The sequence below is a fragment of the Rhinoderma darwinii genome, chromosome 11 (genome assembly GCF_050947455.1).
Source record: "Rhinoderma darwinii isolate aRhiDar2 chromosome 11, aRhiDar2.hap1, whole genome shotgun sequence".
NCBI classification, from domain to species: domain Eukaryota; kingdom Metazoa; phylum Chordata; class Amphibia; order Anura; family Rhinodermatidae; genus Rhinoderma; species Rhinoderma darwinii.
Genome location: NC_134697.1, coordinates 75,112,099 through 75,125,217, shown reverse-complemented (window position 1 = coordinate 75,125,217; position 13,119 = coordinate 75,112,099).

Genomic DNA, 13,119 nt, shown 5'->3' with positions numbered 1-13,119 from the left:
TTCGGTCCGAATCGAACTTTTTCAAGTTATTCGGCGAACCAACCGAACTTATCATAAGTTCGCTCATCTCTTTTCAACAGGTAATGGTAGGGATGTTGAGTCTGCCTTTTTGATTCCTTTTTGTTCACAATTGTACAAAAGAGACTTTCCATCAGTATGTAACACTTTGTTATATCCATGTTTGATACATTTTCCTGAATATCCCCACTGTCTAAAGCGTGTCATGAGCTTCTGAGTTTCTTGCTTGAAATCACTAAGGTTGGAACAGTTTCTATGCAGTCGTAGAAACTGCCCCACCGGTATACCCTGTATGAGAGGTTTTAGGTGATTGCTCTGTGCCAACAGAAGACTATTACCTTCTGTTGGTTTTCTAAATGTTCTCGTTTCTATCCTATCATCATTGTTCCTTATCATAAGATCGAGAAAGCTAATCTCATGTTCACTGGCTGTATATGTAAGGTGTATATTACAATCATTGATGTTAAGTAAATCGACAAACTCTTTTAGTTCTTCACTTGTACCAGTCCACACCATAAAGACATCATCGATGTATCGAAGCAAAAGTGAGACATACCTCTCAAATAGTTCACAAGGATAGACAGTCACCAATTCCCAGTATCCCAGGTGGAGGCATGCATAGGACAGAGCGCATGACAACCCCATGGCAGTGCCCTCCACCTGTAAGTAATATTTATTATCGAAGCTAAAACAATTATGTGTCAAAACAAATTCTAACATCTCCACAATAAACTCATTTTGAGAGAATTAATACCTATACCTATCCAGATAGTATTCGACAGCTTTGAGACCAGCCCAGTTGGGAATTGAAGTATAAAGGGATTCAATATGTAAAGTTCCCAGTTAGTAATCAACGGAGTGGTTCCTGTTATTCCTTCCAGTTAGGATTATATTATAAAGGTACAGAAGGTGTAAATATAAACCTTAGCTTTTATTAAGCTGTTAAAACGTGGAACATTACACATTTACTTATAAAGACATATACTGACATACTATATAACATATAAGTGTCAATTAGATATAGGGTATTGGTTTCTTTGTTAAGATTTTTGTTCAGAGTATAGTCAGAGTCTTATACAAGGATCATATATTGCATCCTTCCCCTCCCCTCTATATGTGTAGTGTAGCTCTTTGTGAGGTATTGAGGTCAGGTCTGCATTCAGACTCAGCCAATAAATTGTGAACTGGAACACGTTCCTGATATCTAACAGTTACATTTTACTAGATATAACTCCTACGCGTTTCACCCTATGAGGCTCGTCAGGGAGACGTCTGCAGTTACTGATGTCTAAATTCCTAGTGTTTGACAGTGGCAGTGAGCGCCTCGCTCTCACATGCTTTATGTGTCAGTTGGACCCTCCCCGTCTGGAGGCTCGGCTGTGAAATTGCCAATCAACGGAGAGCTTCATCATCGTCATCACCCTCCGTGATTCTAACTTCATCATTAGACCGATTATGTCAACGTCAGTATGGGGGTGTTTTTGCATCACCCCTATTGGCCTCTAGCTTTGTCTATCAGTGCTTGTCGTCCAGAACATTGTGCTCAGTTGCTATTAATCTTGCAGGTTCAAATAGGATGGCTCTTATATTATTGGAGATGTCCATCCCAGATCAATTATACACATCTTACGCTACAAAGGAAATTCCTGATAATGCATCCCATACATATACAGAGAGTCTAATTCCAGAGCTTGGACTTGTCATGCTCCTTCTCCCTCCAGGGATCAGGTTACATCAGAGTCAGTCTGTAGCCAGTTTGACCATCTTCTACACTAGACTGAATTCATTAGTCATGTTCATCATATCTACATGTACATAATTATTCATGTTTGTCATATCCACATGTACACAAGTGGATACATATATATAACAGAACAACATCCGTGTATACTCAGAGTAGAGAGTATTGTACAGGTGATCAGATGTCCCATTGTCACATTATTATGTTTCATATCTCTGGTCAGATCACATCTTTTGCAGTCCTTACCGTTATTCTGATCGAAGGTGAGGGAAGGTATAGTCAATCAGTCATTTCCCGTCATTCCAATGTTAGATATTGTCTAGGCCAAGTTGACTCCTAGTTATATCAGAAAACCAAATCCTTATAGCAAACATGCAGAATTCATATTTTCATTCAGACCGTCTGGAGATACCGATCTCATCTTGTATATCCATCTAGACCCTGTCTGTAATAATAATTTATCCCAATTGCCGCCTCTATGGCTAGGTTCAATATGTTGTATAGCCTGGAATCTGATGGATTTGGGGGTCTCCCCCATGTGCCGACCTAATGTGTCTTGATATCGTAGTTTCCCTTTTGTTTATGATATCATTATAATGATCCCTGATGCGTCTCCTGAACTCTCTTTTAGTCTTTCCCACATAATCTTTAGGGCATGTACATTTATCTAAATATATCACCCCCCCCTAGATTTACAATTAATAAATAGTTTATTCAGGTATCCAATGCCTGTCGTCGCACTAGTAAATGCCCTAGATACCACAACTGCTTCACAAGCGAGACATCTACTGTATCCAAAGGACCCCAGTTGAGCCAGCAAGTTTCAGGGGGTTCATCTACATAGTGGCTTTGCACCAGTTTATCCTTCAGCAGTTATGTTATAGTATTGTCATGTTGGGTTTATGGACCCAATGGGCCGTACCGCCTTGGCCGTATGGCAGCTGGCCAACAGGGCACAGGTAATAGTCTATAGTTTGTATAGGGTACCTATGGCAGCTCAGACAGTAGCAAGGGAGGCTCGGCTGGGTCTAGGCAGCAGGCAGGCGTGGTATAGCAGTACAGGCGTGGTATGCAGCACAGCATGACTACAGCACAGCACGGCACTTGACCAGGATAGCACGGGATACAGGATACAGGTACGGGAAACACTGGGAGCTGGAAGACACTAGGAGACCATTTGCATAGACAAACTTTGGGTACGACAACGACGCTCAGGCATGGAAGGAATGGGCTTGGCCATCTTATAGCCCAGGGTGCTCTGGGAGCAATCAGCTAAATCTCTCACCTGCGTGCGCTTTGGCTTCTTAAGTCTGGACCGCGCTCGCGAGCACACCCTGGTGGTCAATGTGGAACAGGATGGCCGTATGTGCAGACATCTGTGGAGAGAAAGGCGTCGACTGGATGGAAGTAGTTCGTGGTCAGCGACCGCGGACGTTACCAGTATAACAAATGTAAGACCTTATTCAATTATAATCAAAAGGCAATACAGTGTTGTAGTCTGTGTGTTCAAGCCTTGCGATTACTCTAAATTGTGCCCTCCGGTAGTGCCCCCACATAAGAAACATACATAACAGCTAATTTTTGGGTGTGAAGTTGTGCCCAAATGTGAAGCTAGTGCAGTAATAATAGACACGCCCAAACAGTAGTATCAGCCATATATTAGTAAGTGTGTTATTGCAAATCATATCAGTATTTAAATAACAGTGCCAGCCACCGTGCCCATAAAATACTGTCAGCCATAGCATCCATATATTTAAATTCCAGCCATAGTACCAATTTAATTGTGCCAGTCACAGTGTCCCTATAATAGTGTCAGCCATAGTGCCCATATAAAAGTAGTCATAATATAGTGCTAAGTACAGCCATAGTGATCTTGTCACTCATAGTGCATAATAGTGGCAAACATAAGGCTTACATAAAAATGGCAACGATAGTGCCAACTTAATAGTGCCAAAGTGCCCATTAGGCTGGTCACAAAAAATCAATGTTTGAATTTTTACCGGGGGACCCCCCTAAAAGTTGTGAATTGGGTAGAAAATGAGTTTGGCAAAGTTTCAGCTCAACTTCATAACGTTAACCCGTGCCTCATTGAGGTTAAAGTTTAGGAAAACTGCGATTTTTAGCAAAAAATCTCAGTTTTTCCTCCTTAAAATGGAAACCATTCATCCGAGAAACCTGATGCTTGTCTCATTTAATAGGAAATTTTGTTGCCTTGAAGTTTTCATGACTTTGCTGCTAAAACTTATAGATTTAGTGGCATTTAGCACTTTTTAGCATGTTGTTATGATTGTTATTGGTACAGTATTATTGTTGTTATGATTGTTATTGGTACAGTATTATTATTATTGTTGTTATGATTGTTATTGGTAAAGTATTATTGTTGTTGTTTTTATGATTGTTATTGGTATAGTATTATTGCTGTTGTTTTTAGTATTGTATTATTGTTGTTGTTATGATTGTTATTGGTAGAGTATTATTGTTGTTGTTATTGTTATGATTGTTATTTGTAGAGTATTATTGTTGTTGTTATGATTGTTATTAAAAAAAACAAATTGTACACGAGCAGCAAAGGTATGAACTCCACAACAAAAAAGATATTATAAATATATATCTTAATAAGTGCCGGTAATGGTCAAAATGACATGAGTAACCATGAGTAAACGAATAGGAAGAACATACATGTAACCCCAACATAACCTGGTACTCTGACCATGAATATATACTGAGAAACCTATGAAGAAAAAGAGGTCAAGTACACTAGAGATAATAAGTAATAGAATAAACTTTCTTTATTGAACAAATAGAGAGACAAACAGTTAAAAATGAGTCATACAGTGTGAAAAGGCGTCAGCCCATACGGAATACATGAAAAAGATACTGGTACTACTAGGTAACAGGGACCCAGGGTTGAATGTTGATTCAGTGAACAGCTCAAAACATGTTAGCATATGTATAGGGAATTAAATCAAGTGATTCTAATATCAGTAGCACCATGAACTGGTATTGACATATGTGACTAACAAAGTATAAGTTTGTATAACGTGACAATATAGCTGAAACTGATTACAAGTAGTATAGCCTGGATCTAGATAACACAGCAGCCATATGTATTAAGTATATGAGAAATTGCACGTACCCGGATTCATGTAGCCGCATGGGAGAGACGCCAAGCCCGACGCGCGTTTCGGCAGATGCCTTCATCCGGGGGTGGCGTCTTCTCTGCGGGACCCTCCCTTATATATGGGCATAATGGAGGATAAGTGGTGTCAGTGTGGGTGATGTGGGAGGTTTTTTCCTGGCGACAAGCCGGGGGTAGCAAGATGGCGGACGTGCGCGGACGATGTCTGACAGCGCCGCCCACGTCCAGCCCAGATTGGAGACTCGGCCGAAAGTGAGTGAGCCACTCCCCCACCCCTAGCCAGCGCGCACCTCTCTCATTCTATACCACCAGACAGAAAGAAGCAGGCTTGTGGGACAGCTAGCGATATACAGGATAGATGTATGTACATGTAAATAAGGGACTTCGGAGAAGATAAATGTTATCTTAATATCGGTAATATGGCGAATATAAAAAGTGACCTATGAAAAAGTAGAACATGTGAAAGAGACAGAAAAAAAACAAAAAAAAAAAAAAACAAGAAAGATGAAAGAAATAGAGAAGAGAACCTAAGAAAAACGCACGTATGTGAATATTGACGAGAAGACGGTCCAAGAAAACGCAAAGATTATACAATGATATGTAAATAAGGGACCGAGAAATTAAAAAAGTGCTGAATACATGAATAATTAATTATAATGTGCAGGAATTGACAGGATGTGTGTGAATAGAGAAATAAGAATTAAAGTAATAAATACCAGTATATTAAATATATATATGTATATAGGTGACGTAGTGTATATGAATGAATGCAGAAGCATAAAGAGAATACAAATAAAAATAAATATATATATAAAAATGTATACTGAGTGCTGAATATGTATGCAAAAATGTGATAGATGTGCAACCATATCATTGGAAAAAAGATAGAAAAAGAATGTGGGCAAAACTTTTTTTATATATATATGTATAAAGATGCGTAATCAGTGGTATTAATATTCCATGCATCAATAAAAAGTATAAGTACATACGCAAAAAGAAAAACATACACAGATGCACCAAAGTACATTACACAAAATAACCTAGAGAGAAAATAATATATGTAGACACTATTAAATATAGGTACATAATAAATAAGGTGCATAATTATAGTAATAAATACATCAAAAGAATACATATACATATATAGAAGGCATACACAGATATATATAGATGTATAAGAGACATAGAAAATATCAAATAAAATAAGCAAATGCATAAGTATCTACATGTCTATATATTAAAAGATACACATATGTATGTATAGAAAATAGAGCAATGCATAGATATCTAGATATCAATATATTAAAAATATACATAAGGTCAATAGTGATATATAAAAAAACTAAGATGCATAAATAATCACAATCACCCATAAATTGTCAAAAATGACAATATATATGATATGTAGATATATAAACACATATTTATATCTAAAGTGCATATTATGATGAATACAAATCCCCAACAAATATAAAACCAACATCCCCATGAAGAACAAGGAAATGGAGAACATCTTTAAAATACAGAATAGGATGACACATGCCCATAGCCAATGGGCATACATATACATTATATTAAATCTTCAGCGTCTCCAGAGTCCATAGCCTCCAACATCTTCAATATACATATCGCCACATATAACTGTCTTTCTGTATACCTTCAAGAAATAAAGAATTCATAGAGAAGGGTAGTTAACAAGGTAATGACTGTGTATATATATATATATATACATAATAAAATAATAAAAAATATATATATTTATTGATTAAAAATGTGTTAAAAAACTAGACCCGCAAAGAGTCAGTGGTTCAGAGAAATGGAGCGAAACTCAAAGACTCATTGAGGCCTGATGGATACATTGACCCGAGGGTCCAAATCCAACGTGCTTCGCATTGTGCTAGTTTTTGCTTGATATTGCCTCCTCTCATGTTTGTAACGATGTGATCGATGCATCTCACCTTTAATTTTGTTGGATCGCAGGAATGATATGTTTTGAAATGTCGCGGTATCGGTTTCAGAGTTTCCACAGCTTCCTCATTTGCTGCTCGTCTGATATCGGACATATGCTCCCTCACTCTCACTTTAAGTTCCCTAGAAGTGAGACCAATGTATACTTTAGGGCACGGACATGTTGCATAATACACCACTGCTTTGGTGGTGCATGTTATCGGATGTGTTATGGTATAGATTTTTGTACCTTTAACATTTGAAAATGTTGTTGTCCTCTCGATATTAGGACATGCCACGCAATGCCCACAGGGGGAACACCCCCACTTCGCTCCCTTTGATCCAAACGGATGTTTTCTCGTAACCGGATCATAGTGACTCCTCACTAAATGATCTTTCAAATTTCTCCCACGTCTTGCTGTTATGCTGGGGTACCTGGTCACATAGTTGGTGAGAATAGGGTCCGTGAGCAAAATGGGCCAATACCTTTTGAAAATTTCCCTCATTTGTGGCCATCTCGAGTGATAGTTTGTTATAAACCTCACCTTAGTCTGTGTATCTTTCGTCTTCTTAGCAAACAGAAGATCATCTCTATTTGTATGCTTGGCCCTGTAGTACGCTTTTTTAATGGACCGCATACTGTAGCCTCGGTCAATAAAACGATTTTTTAGGTCCTTGGCCTGTTCCTCAAAAATGGTGTCGGAGGAGCATATCCTCCTTATCCTCAGGAATTGCCCGATAGGGATCGCCTGTAAGGTCTATGGTGGATGGGAGGATGAGAAGTGCAGTAGAGAATTAACAGAGGTCTCCTTACGATACACATCACTCTGTAGAAAACCATCAATATCCTTGGTTAATTTGATGTCCAAAAAATCAATATGCTGACTATTACATTTATACGTAAATTTGAGATTAATCTGGTTCTTGTTGAGATCTAGCATAAATTTGTCCAGCTCAGAGGATGTACCCTTCCAGATGACCAGGATGTCATCAATGTACCGTGCCCAGAACAGGATCTGGTCCATTGAATCATCCCGGCCATCCGAAAAAAGGTCCCTCTCCCACAGTCCAAGGAACAAATTGGCATATGAGGGTGCACAGGCAGCCCCCATCGCCGTTCCTTGGAGCTGTAGGTAAAAATGCCCATTGAAGGTGAAAAAATTGTGCGTCAAGGTATACTCCAGTAATTCTACAAGAAAGTCACACATGGGTTTTTCCTGATTTGTTGTGGACAGAAAGAATTTAGTGGCCCGAATACCATCAACATGCCTAATACTAGTGTAGAGGGATTCGACATCAATCGCAACTAGTAGCATATCAGCATCAATGCTGATACCGCTAACTTTCTGAAGAAGATCTGCAGAGTCCCGAACATATAAAGGAAGGTTTATGACTAGGTCTTTAAGGTGGTGGTCAATAAATTTGCAACATTTCTCGGTAATACTGCCCCTACCTGAAATTATTGGTCTTCCTGGTGGTATTTTGTCATTCTTATGCACTTTAGGGAGTAAGTACAACGTAGGGACAATGGGTTCAGCCGTTGTAAGTGCGGTTAACAAATCCTTATTTATAACATCTTCTTGTAAGGCTTTCGATAGTATCTGCTGCAGTGTAGATCTGAAAGAGGATGAAGGATTGAATGTCAGTTTTTTGTAGCACTGTCTGTCGCGTAGCTGTCTATAGGCTTCAGCCTCATACATGTGGCACGGCCATACAACCATATTCCCGCCTTTATCGGCAGCCTTAAATACAACATCCTTCATTTTTTGTAATCTGTTTAGGCTTTCCCGTTGTGGTGTAGTAAGATTATCATGCTTAATGTTAGCGGGAATATTTTGAAATTCTAATGTAACCGCCTTAACAAAAGAATCTACAGCAGGGCACAGACTCAGAGGGGGGAATTTCTTTGATTTCATACGAACACATACTGGGATTTTACCTGATACAGTAGTATCCTGTTCTTCCAACAACTCCTCAAGAGTCCCTAATGCTTGTTGCTCCTCTATGGTAGGAAAAAGGTCCACATGAGTGGATTTGTGGAACCATTTTTTGTGTATAAGTGACCGACCAAACATGTTGAGATCTTTTACTGCAGAGAAAGCGTCAAAATGATTACAAGGTGAGAAAGTAAGGCCCTTTTCAATGACATCTCTATCTATTTCTGAAAAGATGTGTGCGGATAGGTTAATCACCTTTAGGCGATGAGTAGGATCCCGCGTATCTGGTCTTTTTTTATTTGCCATTTGTCTTTGTGTGAATTTTCTTTTTGGACGTGAGCCAGATGGTTGATTGAAGCGAGAGAATGCATTTTCTGTTTCACTGAGAGAGGAGATAGAGGACACAGAGGGTGTGCGACTCCGACCACCTATTTTATTTCTCCTCCATCTGTACACCTGGTTTTGCTGGAAATCTCCAACATCTCTGGTGAACTTTTTAGATTTTGTAGCTTGAATTTCCTTCTCCCATTCGGAGAATTGAACCTCAAGACTTTGTCTAAATCTGGACATACTATCTACAGACAAGAGTACAATCAACTGAGATTGGACATCTTCAATTTCTGCATCCAACAAAACAAGTGTATCTTGGTTGAGTCCTACCAAAAGTTCCATGAATTTTTTGGAACTATTGTTACAAACATCTTCCCATTTTGTGATGAAAGTTTCATCACTGATTGGGAAGGAGGGAAAAATTTGGATCCTAAGACCCCTTGGAATAAGGCATCTCTGGATGTAATTTTCTAGGAATACTTTGTTCCACCAGACCTTCATACGTCTATGGAGTAAGTTCTTGTATCTATACTGGAGTTCGCTCACACTCTCTGAACCACTAAAACCAGACACTGCAGACTCATCTCTAAAAACTTGATCCATCAAGGATCGCCAGGCGCCATCTCTGGCTTTGTAGTCCATGGGACCCACGGTACCTGTTTCTGTGTGAAACACAGAGAAAATTGATATAGAAAACCAAATTGTACACGAGCAGCAAAGGTATGAACTCCACAACAAAAAAGATATTATAAATATATATCTTAATAAGTGCCGGTAATGGTCAAAATGACATGAGTAACCATGAGTAAACGAATAGGAAGAACATACATGTAACCCCAACATAACCTGGTACTCTGACCATGAATATATACTGAGAAACCTATTAAGAAAAAGAGGTCAAGTACACTAGAGATAATAAGTAATAGAATAAACTTTCTTTATTGAACAAATAGAGAGACAAACAGTTAAAAATGAGTCATACAGTGTGAAAAGGCGTCAGCCCATACGGAATACATGAAAAAGATACTGGTACTACTAGGTAACAGGGACCCAGGGTTGAATGTTGATTCAGTGAACAGCTCAAAACATGTTAGCATATGTATAGGGAATTAAATCAAGTGATTCTAATATCAGTAGCACCATGAACTGGTATTGACATATGTGACTAACAAAGTATAAGTTTGTATAACGTGACAATATAGCTGAAACTGATTACAAGTAGTATAGCCTGGATCTAGATAACACAGCAGCCATATGTATTAAGTATATGAGAAATTGCACGTACCCGGATTCATGTAGCCGCATGGGAGAGACGCCAAGCCCGACGCGCGTTTCGGCAGATGCCTTCGTCCGGGGGTGGCGTCTTCTCTGCGGGACCCTCCCTTATATATGGGCATAATGGAGGATAAGTGGTGTCAGTGTGGGTGATGTGGGAGGTTTTTTCCTGGCGACAAGCCGGGGGTAGCAAGATGGCTGCTGCCCCACTTCCGGTAACCGCGTCATCGAGGCGGACGTGCGCGGACGATGTCTGACAGCGCCGCCCACGTCCAGCCCAGATTGGAGACTCGGCCGAAAGTGAGTGAGCCACTCCCCCACCCCTAGCCAGCGCGCACCTCTCTCATTCTATACCACCAGACAGAAAGAAGCAGGCTTGTGGGACAGCTAGCGATATACAGGATAGATGTATGTACATGTAAATAAGGGACTTCGGAGAAGATAAAATTTATCTTAATATCGGTAATATGGCGAATATAAAAAGTGACCTATGAAAAAGTAGAACATGTGAAAGAGACAGAAAAAAAAAAACAAAAAAAAACAAACAAGAAAGATGAAAGAAATAGAGAAGAGAACCTAAGAAAAACGCACGTATGTGAATATTGACGAGAAGACGGTCCAAGAAAACGCAAAGATTATACAATGATATGTAAATAAGGGACCGAGAAATTAAAAAAGTGCTGAATACATGAATAATTAATTATAATGTGCAGGAATTGACAGGATGTGTGTGAATAGAGAAATAAGAATTAAAGTAATAAATACCAGTATATTAAATATATATATATGTATATAGGTGACGTAGTGTATATGAATGAATGCAGAAGCATAAAGAGAATACAAATAAAAATAAATATATATATAAAAATGTATACTGAGTGCTGAATATGTATGCAAAAATGTGATAGATGTGCAACCATATCATTGGAAAAAAGATAGAAAAAGAATGTGGGCAAAACTTTTTTTATATATATATGTATAAAGATGCGTAATCAGTGGTATTAATATTCCATGCATCAATAAAAAGTATAAGTACATACGCAAAAAGAAAAACATACACAGATGCACCAAAGTACATTACACAAAATAACCTAGAGAGAAAATAATATATGTAGACACTATTAAATATAGGTACATAATAAATAAGGTGCATAATTATAGTAATAAATACATCAAAAGAATACATATACATATATAGAAGGCATACACAGATATATATAGATGTATAAGAGACATAGAAAATATCAAATAAAATAAGCAAATGCATAAGTATCTACATGTCTATATATTAAAAGATACACATATGTATGTATAGAAAATAGAGCAATGCATAGATATCTAGATATCAATATATTAAAAATATACATAAGGTCAATAGTGATATATAAAAAAACTAAGATGCATAAATAATCACAATCACCCATAAATTGTCAAAAATGACAATATATATGATATGTAGATATATAAACACATATTTATATCTAAAGTGCATATTATGATGAATACAAATCCCCAACAAATATAAAACCAACATCCCCATGAAGAACAAGGAAATGGAGAACATCTTTAAAATACAGAATAGGATGACACATGCCCATAGCCAATGGGCATACATATACATTATATTAAATCTTCAGCGTCTCCAGAGTCCATAGCCTCCAACATCTTCAATATACATATCGCCACATATAACTGTCTTTCTGTATACCTTCAAGAAATAAAGAATTCATAGAGAAGGGTAGTTAACAAGGTAATGACTGTATATATATATATATATACATAATAAAATAATAAAAAATATATATATTTATTGATTAAAAATGTGTTAAAAAACTAGACCCGCAAAGAGTCAGTGGTTCAGAGAAATGGAGCGAAACTCAAAGACTCATTGAGGCCTGATGGATACATTGACCCGAGGGTCCAAATCCAACGTGCTTCGCATTGTGCTAGTTTTTGCTTGATATTGCCTCCTCTCATGTTTGTAACGATGTGATCGATGCCTCTCACCTTTAATTTTGTTGGATCGCAGGAATGATATGTTTTGAAATGTCGCGGTATTGGTTTCAGAGTTTCCACAGCTTCCTCATTTGCTGCTCGTCTGATATCGGACATATGCTCCCTCACTCTCACTTTAAGTTCCCTAGAAGTGAGACCAATGTATACTTTAGGGCACGGACATGTTGCATAATACACCACTGCTTTGGTGGTGCATGTTATCGGATGTGTTATGGTATAGATTTTTGTACCTTTAACATTTGAAAATGTTGTTGTCCTCTCGATATTAGGACATGCCACGCAATGCCCACAGGGGGAACACCCCCACTTCGCTCCCTTTGATCCAAACGGATGTTTTCTCGTAACCGGATCATAGTGACTCCTCACTAAATGATCTTTCAAATTTCTCCCACGTCTTGCTGTTATGCTGGGGTACCTGGTCACATAGTTGGTGAGAATAGGGTCCGTGAGCAAAATGGGCCAATACCTTTTGAAAATTTCCCTCATTTGTGGCCATCTCGAGTGATAGTTTGTTATAAACCTCACCTTAGTCTGTGAATCTTTCGTCTTCTTAGCAAACAGAAGATCATCTCTATTTGTATGCTTGGCCCTGTAGTACGCTTTTTTAATGGACCGCATACTGTAGCCTTCGTCAATAAAACGATTTTTTAGGTCCTTGGCCTGTTCCTCAAAAATGGTGTCGGAGGAGCATATCCTCCTTATCCTCAGGAATTGCC